This window comes from Eurosta solidaginis, chromosome 1 (assembly GCF_040869045.1).
Source record: "Eurosta solidaginis isolate ZX-2024a chromosome 1, ASM4086904v1, whole genome shotgun sequence".
In the NCBI taxonomy this organism is placed as follows: Eukaryota; Metazoa; Arthropoda; class Insecta; order Diptera; family Tephritidae; genus Eurosta; species Eurosta solidaginis.
Window position 1 is genome coordinate 82651322 of NC_090319.1, and position 14966 is coordinate 82666287.

The following is a 14966-nucleotide window of genomic DNA, read 5'->3' on the forward strand; positions in this document are numbered from 1 at the left end:
GACAAAAATTACGGATTTTTACCTACCCCAGTCAGCCACACAAATCGATTAGTAAACCACCCTCGGTTCTGAATGAACACACAGCACATACACATAACTAAATATACACAAGCATCACCTTTGACAATACCTGCTCATGTACCTACGAACTATAAATACAGGACAAACGACAACAACAGATCAGAATGAAAATCGACACTGATTATGGCACAACGCCGAAACCGGTTTGTCTCAAAACAAAATTTGACAAGGGATGACGGAAAATCGTTCCAATATACATCACTTATCCACCCTGTCGGAAAATCACAAAACAAGATAAATCATTGAAAAAATCAGTAATGATTGTTCGTTATTTTTGAATCTGCAGGACCTAGCAAAAGGTATTGTAAACACAGTTTATAGCAAATTTCATTGCCTTTTAAAAGCTTCAAACCGTTTTGGAATATCTCAATTTGTTCTTGATATATATATGATTAAGTGGACCCAATTTTTTTTTTTTTTTGGTAAAAACGGCAATTCGTAAATAATTCAAAAAAGTTACCATAGAATTAAAAATAACCTTGATTTTCGGAATCAGGGGGTGATTTTACATAGGAATTGCATAATGGTGTCTCTGGTGCAGAAAAAAGAATTTGTTATCCAGTGTTATAAACATATACTCAGCTCTCGAGAAGTTAGCTGATGACGAAGTGAAATTCAGAAATATGTCCTAGTAACTATCGCCGTTTGTAAACTTTGTAATTTTTCTCTAATATCAATAACAAAAACAATTGTATAAAACAATTGAAAATGTCTCGCTAATTAAATACAGATAAAACAATATATATATGTATATAAAAAATAATAATTAAAAAAAATTACTTTCATGGCCCTTGTGCTCGAATTCGAACCTAAACAAGTTTATTTAAAGGCTAATGAAATAGATTTTTTTTATATTTGTAAATATCAACACTCTCGTTAAAATGATCAAGCCTAGTTTTAGTTAGTTTATGTTATCACGGGGTCACTGTATTATTTAAAATCAAAACTTTAAAGTAATTGTTCTCCAAAGAGCATATAAGTAAATTTCGAAAATTTAAAAAAATGGGGATTTTTCCTAAAATAACAAATATGACAAATTTTTTTAAGAGTTGAGGAAGCTTACAAAATATTTAATGATTTTGGAAAAATTTAAACAACGTGACAACAGGACGGACAAGGCGACAGCTGTTTCAATTATACCTTGTAAATCTTGTCAAAGCCTTTTCTCTCGGGAGTGGGATTTGAACCCGCACTCCTACGATGGTTGAAGGGTTACAAACGCATTCAGCCACGTCATGCCTTAGTTGTTGTAAACCTTATCCCAATTGCCTTCTTTACATATTTGCTTTATGCACAGTACATACTTCGTATGTAATCATGTGGTAAAGTTATGCGGTGGTAAGGCGGTTTCAAAGAAACTTGGCGTTGTTGCTTTTTGTTCTAATTATAGAACTACAACGAATTACCTAATGTTGTCATACATTTAAAGCAATAAGGGTAATCCCCGCATAAAACTCTTACAAAATATGTTTTAGTGTAAGCTGCTTTAAACCAAAAGTTAGCCCGCTGACGAGATAATACTGACATTTAAAGAAAACTCAAAATGACAATTACTGCGGATATATGTATATGCCTTCCATATCATTTTACTACCTTTATATTAAGTCCCTTTCATGTTTATCCCTTCATTTCCATACGAATTTTTGACCCACGGAAAAGTCTTTTTAGGTAACTTCCCGTTGAGCTAGACACTTGATACTTAGAACATAATTCAGATCTGGGGGACATTACAATGCAAGTGAAAACCAAATCCGCTAGGTGGCGCATGGATTGAGATATACAGAAAATTTATTTTAAAATGGAAATTTTGCGATCGACATTTAACTAACTTCTCGGTGATCCAGAGACTTGAAACATAACACGTAGTTTCCGAGTCGATGGCACTACAATTCGTGAAAAACAAAATGCGGCCAAGTGGCAGACGAATCGAGATAAACGAAAATCCCTGAAAAAACGTGGCGTGCTAATTGAGATAACTACAAATCCCTGAAAAACGAGGGAATTTTGCGATCGATTTTTGAGTAACTTGCCGGTGAGCTAGAGACTTGAAACTTGGGCCGTGGGTCAGAACCCGGTAACAATGCAACATTTGATAAAAAAATCCGCTAGGTGGCGCATGGATCGAGATATTAGGAAAATTAATTTTAATTTGGGAATCTTTAAATCCATTTTTAACTAACTTCCCGGTTACCTAGAGACTTGTAACTTAGCACGTAGTTCGAGACCTGGTGACAATACAATTCATAGAAAACAAAGTTCCTCTAGGTGGCGTGCTAATTGAGATAACTACAAATCCCTGAAGAACGAGGGGAATCTTGCGATCGGGTTTTGAGTAACTTGCCGGTGAGCTAGAGACTTGAAACTTGGGCCGTGGGTCAGAAACCGGTGACAATGCAACATTTGATCAAAAAATTCGCTAGGTGGCACGCGAATCTACATAGTAAGAAAACAAATTCTAATTTGGGAATCTTTCAATCCATTTTTAACTAACTTCCCGATTACCTAGAGACTTGAAACTTGGCACTTAGTTAGAGGCCTGGTGACAATACAACTTATAGAAAACAAAGTTCCGCTAGGTGGCGCGCTAGTTAAGATAACTGCAAATCCTTTAAAAAGGGGGCGGAATTTTGCTATCGATTTTCGAGTAACTTCCCGATGAGCTAGAGACATGAAACTTGGGCCGTAAGTCAGCACCAGGTGACTATGCAATATTTCCGCTAGGTGGCGCATGGATCGAGATATTGAGAAAACTGATTTTAAATTGGGAATCTTGCAATCGATTTTTAACTTACTTCCTGGATATCTAGAGACTTGAAACCTGAAATATAATTTAAAACTCGGTGAAAGTGCAATGTTTGATTAAAAATTTGAGCTACGTAACGCACAAGTCGAACTATTTAGAAGATTAGGCCATACCTTCATGGCTAGCCTCCTGAGTGTTGCAGGCGTTGTAGAATTCCACCTCGTTGAAGGCCCAACTCAATGCCCGTCCTTGCATACTTTTAGGCGTACGCGACTTTTACCATGATTCTTTTAGACTTTCAGGCGTATGCGAATTTCACCACGATTTTCAGCTGTGCAAATTAAGTAGCTGACAAACGAGGTGGAATTCTCTTGTTATGATGGGAGGTGGAGTTCTGTTGTTTTCACCAGTGTTTTTTTTTTTTGTCAGCAAAAATTCCACTAATTCTCTTAAATCTTGCTATTTTGAACAAATAAATAAAGATAAGAACTTTCACTTAGGAATTACTAAAATTACTAATCAAAGTTGCAATTGCCTTTTTGTAGGCAGTACGGCCACCGTGGTGTGATGGTAGCGTGCTCCGCCTACCACACCGTATGCCTTGGGTTCACATCCCGGGCAAAGCAACATCAAAATTTTAGAAATAAGGTTTTTCAGTTAGAAGAAAATTTTTCTAAGCGTGGTCGCCCCTCGGCAGTGTTTGGCAAGCGCTCCGAGTGTATTTCTGCCATGAAAAGCTCTCAGTGAAAACTCATCTGCCTTGCAGATGCCGTTCGTAGTCGGCATAAAACATGTAGGTCCCGTCCGGCCGATTTGTAGGGAAAATCAATAGGAGCACGACGCAAATTGGAAGAGAAGCTCGGCCTTAGCTCGGGAGGTTATCGCGCCTTACATATATTTTTTAAAAATATTCCGGCCTTACTTCCAATAAAAATATTCCTTGGGTTAAGATTTTTAGTAATATTTTGATATAATCATTGCAGCTAAAATTACTCATATTTATGGAATAATATCAGCAGAATAAATTTTTCTGATTGAACTCTTTAGCGCAGGTCGGAAATATATAGAAACTTTTGCTTCTGTAACTGATATTGAATTTGGGGGTTGTATAGCATAAATGCTATTAACTTCCAGACACAAAAATAGAAAATATAGCCGCATAATAATATAACATAATAGCCCTGGAATTCATAAAACTTAACAATTTGTTTTTTGCAGTGTGAGAAAAATTAAAAAACTCTCATTACCTATCGAAGCATAACGCATAACTTGAACATAAAACAGTGGTAAGTACGCTTAATATAAAACAAATTAGACTCATTAATTTATTTAGTTTTTAATACAAGAATGTCTTTATCAGTGGACAACTCCGTCAAATTACTTTGAGATGTACGTGTATTTGCAACAACTTTTTTTAAGTTCAAACAGTAACAGTTTTTGATAAACGATCCAAATATCCAGCCACCAAAACAACATTTTCTGATTGATCGCTTGTTTCACCAACAATTTACGAAAATTGGTTTGCTTCAAGCTCCAAATGGACCAAAAGTGGCAACCGTGTGTGCAAGTCTCGCAAAGAGCATATTCACTCTTCACACCTTGTTATTATTTTCCCAACAGGGTTTGCGCAAGCATACACAACCACATAAAAACTTATCATTGTTTTTTGTTCATTGCATTTCTTTTGTGCGCTTTTAGGCGCTTACTCAAAAGGATTTGCACTTAATACCCAGCGTCAATAGACTGCCATACATTTATGAAAGTGTGTATGTACATTTGTACCTTAAGAGCTCGAAATGATTTTGTGTGTGTGATAAGCTTTAGGATTGTGATTTTTGGTCCGTTTTTGAACCTTCAGTGTGGGTTTATTTAGAATTGTGCTTTCTCGACGGATTTACCTTTTCCGTCCAATAAAAAAAAAAAACAATTATAATTTTTTTTTTTTAATTTTTAAATTGAGATTACTATAAGCCTATATACACCTCAACATGCATTCTACATGCAATTCCTATTTATTCATACATTCGATTTCATTTGATGATATCTGCGGAGAGGAAATTGTTTGTTAATGATATCGTTAAAGAGATCTTTTCCAACTGAATGATCTCCAGTAGTTAGAGGGATGTATGAAATGTGATTGTATAATGATATATGTAGGTAAAAATTTGGAATGGATGATGTGGTTAAAGTTAAATATACAGTGGAGTGGGGTGTGGAGGAAAAAATATAAGCCAAATCCCGTTTGAGACCTTTACAAAAAGTAAGTATAAAAATGTTTATTGTGAGGTTTGGTTGATTGGTTGAAACGGCTGCGCTGAATTATTTAGGTCGACACTTAGACCACAAGTGGGTCTATTGTGATGGAAAATACGGTCTCTATCTATACTGCGACAGATTTTGTGGATCAAACGTTTTTGTGGTATCTGAGCTATTGCTTCAACTTCAATATGTCCGAGAGAGACAGATCAAATGTTGTACATTTTCTTCCTCCTCACTTTATCTTGTAGATACCTATATTGATGATGACATGGTGGCTGAGGTACAGAGCCCACGTTTCGGCATCCGAATACGACAAAGTGAGGATGACTACGGCTAAAGAATAGTAAGGCGTCGGCTAACGACTAACTACCCTTCCACTCTGTTCAAACACAGTGGCGGGAAGTTGGTAAAAATCATGAACAAAATATGGTCGGACGAGAGATCGTAATTTAAGTGGGCCCTGTCCAATTCATAAGAAAGGCGATCCCGCAAACTGCGCTAATTACAGCGAATTCAACCTATTAATATCGCGTTTAAGGTTCTATTTAGCGTATGGTGCGAGAGATTGAAGCCCAAATCAAAAAACTAATTAGGTTTTGCCATTGTGGACAGGCGATGTAGTTTTAGCGATAGCGAAGCTTGGAATTTGGGGGCAAATCTTTACTATACACCAGATCAGAGAGAAGACGTACGATGAGAGAATTGACATGAACCATATTATATTACGAAGAGGAGTTGCTTGTATGCTGCTATCTCCAAATTTTAGTTTCATGGAAAGCTATTGAGGTTTTGCCAAAAAACGTGGACAACACCGTCAGCCCTGTAAGGACTGGAAACTACCTCTCCGAGACAATCGAAACTAAGCGAGATTAAAGACTAGGCGACTTGAGAAAATAATTCTAGAAGAGATATGGAAACGCACGGTAAGTTATGCCTTTTCTGACTTAGATGAAAAGGCAAAAATAGTGGGTCTTGCTGTAAATAAGAACAAAAAGAAGTACTTGCTGTCGTCTAAGAAAAACTCGGCGCACCCGCTCCTTAGCAGCCATGGTACGGATACGGATATAAACTCAAAACTGTGAAGTACTTAGTTCATCTGATAACCAGCACTAACAGCGAAAATAAAGTCAGTTTAGAAATCAAATGGAGAATAACTCTTGCCAATAAGTGCTACATTGGACTGAGTAGGCAGTTTAAAATTAAATTCCTCTGTTGACGAATAAAAATCACGCTCTACAAGTCGATCATCGTATGTGTCTATGGCTGAGAATTGTGGGCGATATCCGGGAGAAGATAAGATGGCTCATGCAGTAAACGAAAAAGGAATTTTTCGGAAGATTTATGGTCCCATACGTAATGTGTCAGATTTACGCAGATATGCACATAGCGCAACGAGAAAAGGTCCAAAGACTTCGTTGGCTAGACCATATTATAAGAATGGACGAAGAAGCTAGCTACGGCCAAAAAAGTGTATCTATAGACCCCCGTATTTGAAAGCAGGGGAAGAGGAAGAACTCCTCGTTGAGACAGTACTGATCATCCATTATGCTCACATGGATAGCTGGCGTGGCTTGTTACGAAACAACCAATATCAGTTAACGCAAATAAGCGCAAATTAATGATCATGATGAAGCGTGAATGTGACTTGCCTGCCAAGACTTCACCAGCTCTCCCTTGTTGTATAGAGTTCGTGCTTACACTGAGGAGATCATAGATACATCTATTGAGTAGTTTTTCGGGAGGATGGGAGAGATCGTAATGATACTGTGCAACCCATTTAGGTTACATATAAAATTTACACGGAAGTGCTGCGCCATTTCATTGATTGAATTTATTTTGTCGAAGCATAAGTCCTTTACAAGCTTTTAATTCAGGTTGGCTCTATGAAAACATACACCAGTTTTTGCAGGTAAAAATATTTTTTTTAATTCGGATTACTCAAAAAATAAAAATACAGATTTTACTTTTATATGTGGACTTTTATGGAAAAAGTTCGGAAAACAAAAAGGATGCATGATTCGACGTGATATTGCTATAGGGATACCTGGGAACTCAAATATTTTCACCTAGGACAATTTTTTGACCACGACTTTTTCGACACCGAAAAAATAATATTATTTTCCATCCCTGGGCAAGAGCCTAGCAGCTCGAAGTTCCTCACGGATGGCCTAGAAGCTTCAACGTGAAAATATGAAATCGTTCCCAAGGTGGTCGGGCTGGTACATATCTCAAGGGTGCTATTTTCTGGAACGTGCCGGATCTGTACGCGGTAAAGGACCATTAACATCGATATCACTCGCCAAAGCCTTGGGGGAGTTTCCTTACCGCTGCAAGAAGCAGAAGAAGAAGAAGCAAAGGAGGAATGACACCAGGACGAGTCTTATTTGATAAGATGAAAGAAGTGAACGCCTGTGTATCGCATATATGTCAACTCTAGGAAGCTTGTTGATGAAACGGATAGTCTTACGGCGCCGATGCCCTTCATTTTGCGAAATCGACAGGACGTCAACCTTAAGTGTATTTTTACCGTTGCACGCTATTTGTACGAGTATGCTGCGTTTTCCACAGCTCTGGCTCCGGATGTGAATCCATGGGAGAGCACAAGCGGCTACTTCTATGACGTTTGGTTTCTATCTCTTGGCCCTAAGAGCGGTGATCGAAGTTCCGCCTTCACACTGAATCCTTCTATACTGCGTGCAACAACATAGTCAGCGCGCACCGTTTTCTTGTGGAAGCGTGCACCGGACACGGCAATATCAAAAATTAAGAAACAAACTTTTCAATTAGAAAAGAATCGGGGTCTCCCCTTTACAGTGATATGGCAAACACTACGAGTGTATTACTGCAATGAAACGCTTCTCAGTGAAAACTCATCTGCCTCGCTGAGTCTGCGTAAACATGTAGGTCTCGTCCGGCTAATTTGTAGGAAGAGAAAGTTGAATCATCAGTAAAGTGCTTGAAGATGCAGTGAAGTGAATGCCTCCGTACATAGATTCCTCTGGCCTTATAGCAAATAGCTGAGAGACATTGATATTGCAAGTGCAGGCCATAAAATCAGGATACTAAAGGGTAAAAAAGAAGGTTATGGAGGTGATCTAGTGAACTACTTTGGAAGAGAAAATTATGAAACACAATTTGCTCTGTACTCAGATTTTTGTCCAGAATGCCTACCAGAGACTGGGCTTTTCCAGTGAAACTTGAGTTCATGCTCCTAATTTTAGTTCAGTTAGAGTCAATAAAATGTACTGTCGCATAAGGAGAAGGCGTTACGCATTTTCCGGGTTAACCTTCAGTCCAGCTTCGTTTCATTTCCTTTACCAACAATTCACCGGCTGAGTGGAAAATCAAAGTAAATTGGATAGGAGGAGGAGGATTGGAGCAGGATTTATTGAAGAGCTTGGTTCATTTCATACTTCTTTACTTTTAACCATGGACCTAGTTCAATAACAATTTTTGGTTTTAAGTCAAAAATTGTTTTAGGTAAACATTTTTTATACCCATAGTATTTTTTTGACGAAAATATTTTTCAAATCAGGATGTAAAGAAAAATCGATTGGTATAAGATTTCTTCTATTGGCTTCAGCCGTTCCTTTATTATAAAGCCGCACTTTTACTCTGTCCTCAAAAAATAAAAGTAGAAGTCCTCTATTGGCCACTATGGCTTCTCAGTGTTAATGCATCTGCCTTGCAGCTGGCGCTCGGAGTTGGCATGTACATGTTCATAGGTCTCCTCCCGTCAATTTGTAGGAAAAATTAAAAAGGAGCAGGTCGCATATTGGTAGAGAAGCTTGGCCTAAATCTCGTCGGAGGTAAATGGCGCCTTGTATTTATTAAGTTTTTATGATTAATATTTATGTTTTTTCTAACAAATTGTGGTCTATTGATGCACTGATCACTTTATTAACTATTTTTGAGTGCTGAGGGTAGGTCCTTGATATTTGCTTATTCAAAATTACACTTCCACTGACAAGGGTGTCAAAATATAAATTCCTCATTCAATGATTTTGTCATATAAAAAAAAAAAAAACACGGTAAAATAAGTTTTGTAACGCTAAAGGTGTGGTCATGAAGCGCCACGGTATATAAAATGTGAGCATAACCCAGTAGGAAATAGGTACATTTACATATTGGAACACTCTAACATTTAAGCTCATGAATTAGCATATTGTGGTCTTATTCATACTAGTTAATTTGTGACTAAAGTTAGATATGTTGTCAAAAACCCAGTGTAAAACAGAGACGTAAGGGCATAGATAATAACCAATGACGTTTAAAAATGTATGGTGTCAAACTAGTGATAGACAAATCACCATATTAACTGCCTCAAAATATGCTGTCAAAATATGAATATTATAATAAAAATGAAGTGTTATGATTGATTTTCACTAAGTCAAATTTTACCACCAACTTGGCATATCAATGATACGATTTGCCATACAACGTCAAATGCACTTGCAATAGGTGACGAATAAAACCCAACGGCATGACAAATTTGACATTAAAATTCCATTTGATAAAATATTGCCAATTTATTTTCGTTTGCCAACTAGCGTGGAATATCACCTTATCTCGGCTGCTGTTTTCGAAACAGTTGAAGAACGAACTATTCAGAATTTTTTTGAAAAATACCACGCCCTATTTCATAAATTGTTTTAAAAAACGCCCCAGGTAATGGTATTAAATTTGATCTCCGATAGGGCATTTTCGAATAAAAATCCTGAGGTAGGGCATTCCTAAACCAAATTCTAAGATAGGGCCTTCTTGAAACGAATTATGAAATAGAGAGTTATTAGAATGTTTTCTGAGAAAAGGCGTTTTTGAAACGGCAACCGAGATAGGGTGATATTTCACTCAGCAGTGGATGCCAGAGCATGTGAGACTACGGTAAATAATGAAACGGGCTGTGAATTAAAAAAAACACAAAATTATAGCGTGTGTTTTGACCATGTACTGCTTTATCGACTTCGAGTTAGCAATGTGACATAATGGAAACTCCTTTGAGACCAAATGGCCAGCGGGTCAGTCATTGTTTAGTTTATAGTTGGCCAGCCTAAATTAAGTTTATGTAGCGAATTGAGTAGAAGGCAGTAAAAGAAGGCAGTCGAATGGAGTGGAATGAAAAAACAGCAGGAAGAACAGAGGTACATTGCATCAATATACCTTCAATCTTTGTATCAATGTTACAGATAAAATTGAAAAAAAAAAAAACTAACTAAATATTTAATTATAAGCACACATTTTCTCTTAATCACTGCAAATAAGTTGACCTTAATGCTATATACATATTCTAAAATTAGCAAAGTTTATGCCTGTTCAAATATTTAAGATGCATTTTCTAAAAGATTTTCGTAATATGGCCAAAAGTGATGTTACTTGTTAAGGTTTACAATGGAATCAGTTTTATGTACTTTTTGTTGTCAGTGACCGTATGAAAACCACGCATTAGCGCCTCTTCACGAGTAAATTTTTTTTGGTATATTTTTTGACGTTTAACAATCTGTTCTAGGTAAATATTGAAATTAGCACCAGACATACATCTACTGCATTCCGTACCTGACCTGGGTCTTAAGTCATTTCTAGAGCAGGCACTTTGTCACGGATGTGCAAATGACTATGTGGCTGGGTGAAAAGAGCCTTCCCCTCACTGGCCCTACGTATTCGAGGTGATTGATAAGCTAATGAAAAATAACCCAGAGATTCCAGTTTTAGCCTGGACTAAAACGCTGCGACTTCGGTTTTCCGCAATAAGGAACGGAGCGACGAACAGTCACGACTGTGGCGCTAATAGGCCGCAGAATTTCCTATGAGCAGATGTCTATCAAAATTTGGAGTTCTGAAGAAAGGAAAGCTACTTAATGTCATGTTCAGAATAATACCAAATAAACGTTTGCCCCTACTACTTTAATTAATAGTAGTATGGAGTTATGTTCATAAAGCTGAACAATACTAACACCTTGAAATACCCGTATTAATAATAACACCTTCAATCCCATTTTTTATAAAGTAAAAAACGTAGTTTCACTGCAGCTAACGAAGTTCTTGTCAAATAAAGTCCAATCTACATTTTCTGGTTTTCTTGTATGATGGTAAGCAGTTTTTCATAACTTTGTTAGACTTGGTAGGTTTTATTTTAAGTAATTTTTTGCGATTATTGACATTAAACACAAAATTTTCTTTTACCACCATGTTCAGAAATCGTCCCATATTCCATCAATATCAAAATGTCGTTTTGAATGAAAATTGGAGTTAGCAGCTTTTATCGCATAGTAGAAGGCATGTAACACTGATCTTAATGTTTCTTTCAAAAAATCTTGTATTTACCTCTTCCACGTCAAAAATTTCTTTAAAACCTTTGAGACTCCCTGTTGTACACTCCCTGTAGCTCCCGCAACGCACGCGATTTAGCGCAGCCAATATCTTAGTTCAAACGAGACGGGCAGCAATCTGCTTAGAAAACTTCAACCAACTCCCACACCAGTTTGTGCCTCAAACATCCACGCCGCTTGACATAATATTCCTCGCATTTCAACGGACAGTGGTACAGAAATTATATTTAACATGCAACAACATGTTGAATTATTTGATTTGGAAGAAGTTTCATTTAATTTGGATGAAGTTTCATTAAAATGGAAGAAGTTTCATTGATTGGGAAAAAAGTTACATATGATTTAAAAAAAGTTTTATTTCTCGCAGGGGCGTAACTCGTTATTCTCTTTGTGTATGAAAGTCCTCTTGTTGTATGCAGTTTTTTTGAGGGTTAAATTTCGGCATTCATATATTTTGTATCTCAACTATCTCTATCACATCACACTGTTGTTGTATGGCAAATAAGCAAAATATTGTTCTTTTATCATTTTGATCGTCCTTGTTGTAGTTTACCCAAGTACTATTATGATTGCGCTGTAGTACTAAGGATACCAACGATAAACAAATTATGTTTATATGAACAGACGAAAATTTGTACGAAGAGGAATTGTGCAGCTGTCTAAACAAATTAGTTCTGAAGGCAAATGCATAGACGGGCAAACGTAATTCGACTGATTTTGTAATAATCAAGTGGTTGGTGGCAGTACATATTTTATATATCCGAGGTCCTAAATGATAGCAACCCAAGTTTTAATATTTTTAATAGTAAAATTAAATTTTTTTCTGTGCTCTTATAGCTTTTAAATATTTCGACTGCTGAGGTATACATATGTCACCATGTCTCGTCTGCCAGTTCGAAGACGCCCTCTCTCAGAATTTAATTGAAGAAGACCCTACCCGAGAAAGATATTGGCGCATGGTCATAGTCGAAATAACATAAGCTCTAAAGTTACTTGCAGCTTTTTAACATAATTTCCTCTGAAAAACCTTCCAAAAAAGTTGCAACTTAATACATATATAGATTATTTATTGGATTATTCTGAAAAGGCATTTTCGAAACTTGATCACTTACTAGATATTGAAATCTTTGAATCCTATGTATGTCTTAAAATTGATGCGCCCAAGTAAAACTTTCTGAACTTTCTTATTCCGTTGAGAAAAACATAAAATGTAGAAAGAAGTGTCGAGAAAAACAATGTTTTGATAAAAATGTGAAACGGATATCTTTTGCCTCTGAAATGACGAAGAAGTCCATATTTTCCAAGGAGAAATATCTGATCTTTTTACGATGGAGAGATTTGAGCACCGACTAGACATGTGAAGTCAATATTACAAAATGCAGTGGCATTTGACAATACTCGCTCTCATAAATGCAAGTGTTGCTTCTTGACTTATCTGCAGCATTGATATTTTCAGTATCATAAAAAATACTACATTAATGCCTTTCTGAAGTAAAAAGTAACGTGCCGGAAAATACCGCCTGCGGTTTGTAATTCCTTTTCTGGGAGGGTATATTTCTTTTTAAACAGTTTTATTTAGCTTGACTCTGTGTAGCGGCCGGCTGGCCGTTGTGAAAAAAATTTTGTAATTAAAATTTCAGTAACTTCCCGATAAGCTACAAGCTTGAAACTTGGAATATAGTTCAGAACCCTAAGACAGTGCAATAATAAGAAAAAACTCCGACAGGTGGCGTATGGATCGAAATATTCAAAAAAATCGTATTTGTGGTCCGATTTGGCTCATATTTAGAAGAAATCTTACATACAGTCCGGCAGAAATGACATCAAAATACTTTGGAGTTCTAGAGGGGACAAGCATACGTGGGGCCGTAGTCGAGTCGCGTAAAGTCTTTGAAAGGATTATGTATTGAGGATTTAGACTATAACAAATTGTCAGGAAAGAGTCCTTGTAATAATGAGTCACTAAATGAACTAAATATAATAAGAAATAAAAACTTGAAACTTGAAAATAAAATAATAAACAAATTTTAAGGTAGACGGTTTGATTGAAAACAATACTTACATTAAGTATTAATAATACTAAAAGCTAGAAAATAATTAGGTAGGTCCTAGGTACTAGTCATCACACTCCTCATCAATCTAAGGCGTTGATCAGACAATCAAATAAAATAATTGGGCGCAAATACACTCAGAGTTCTTGCGAATCGATGCCAAGGGCGACCCCGCTTAGGAAAACTTACTTCTAATTTCAAAAACTTGTTTCTAAAATTTTCATGTTACTTTGCCTGTGGCCAGAACCCAGGAATCTCGGTGTGATAGGCGGAGCACGCTACCACCACAACACGGTGGCCACCAACTAAGTAATATAAAAGCATGTTGATGACGTCTATGAGATGATTGACGATCTGGAACAATATCATGAAGTTGCGGACGAGTATCTAGGAGGTTTATAATACGAAAGAGTATTGACGGTATACGGTTCCAATACCCAACAGTTATCTATGTAATCAGGCGTTGAGGTAAAATAATTCAGCAGAAGAAGGTGGCTGGTGTAAAAATATAAAGCGGCGGAGGTTTTATTTTAAACAGCTCTGGCTAACCATGAACTTAATTAGACAAACATGAAATATTGCCATCCATATTATCAAGCCCGACATACAATGTTCTGACTTTTTCTATCTATCCATCTCACTCTCCTTTGACTATTGCTCTTCCTCTCTTATTTTCTCTCCTCTCTGAATTTTTTAGTTTGCTTTAATCGGATCGTTCAATTTCCCTATCGGTATAATTCTTCCGTTAATCTTCCCGCGTATCCTCGGACTCTTCCCGCACTTATCCAGGTCTGACTTCCAATATTAGTCGTAATATTATCCTTATTATTAATCCTCCTATTAACCTCTTTTTACTACTTTTTACTACTTTGTATGAAACCATTTCCCCTCTTCTTAATTTTACCTTCACTCTCTATCTTCCTCTTGTTCTCTTTACTTTTCTGACTTCCCATCAACATCCTCTGGGGTTTCTTCCCATTTTCTGTTTTCTATTCTTTTCCTTCATTTTCCCGTTTTCAATGTGGAGACATATCGTGTTTGGCTCTTTATCGCACATTACATTACTAAGGTAAGTAAGAAAGGAGCAAAATAGTATCAACAATTTTCTCTCCCCACTACTCTAAAATTCATGACCGTTTTGTGAGGGCCGTCAAATTTTTGTTGTTGTACAAATGTCTTCACCTTTCTGATTTTATTACGTCATGTCCGTCTTGGTACCAGAAATACGTGTGTAGATGGTAATGTTGACGAAGGAATGCATATACTTATACTATATGGATGACGTTAACGTTACGCCCTACCTAATTGTAGCTCCTACGATTGCAGGTAATAGTTGCCCTGCGATCATCTCAGAGAATAAGCAACATTGATCGCAAGTCAACGCAATTGATAAGTTTAGCACTAGCCACAGAGGCTCCAGACTAGCTATGGCGGCTTCCGTTGTGAGGGCTATATCGTTCTTATATTCAGTAAAATCCTGTTTCTTACCATCGGTCAACTGACTTG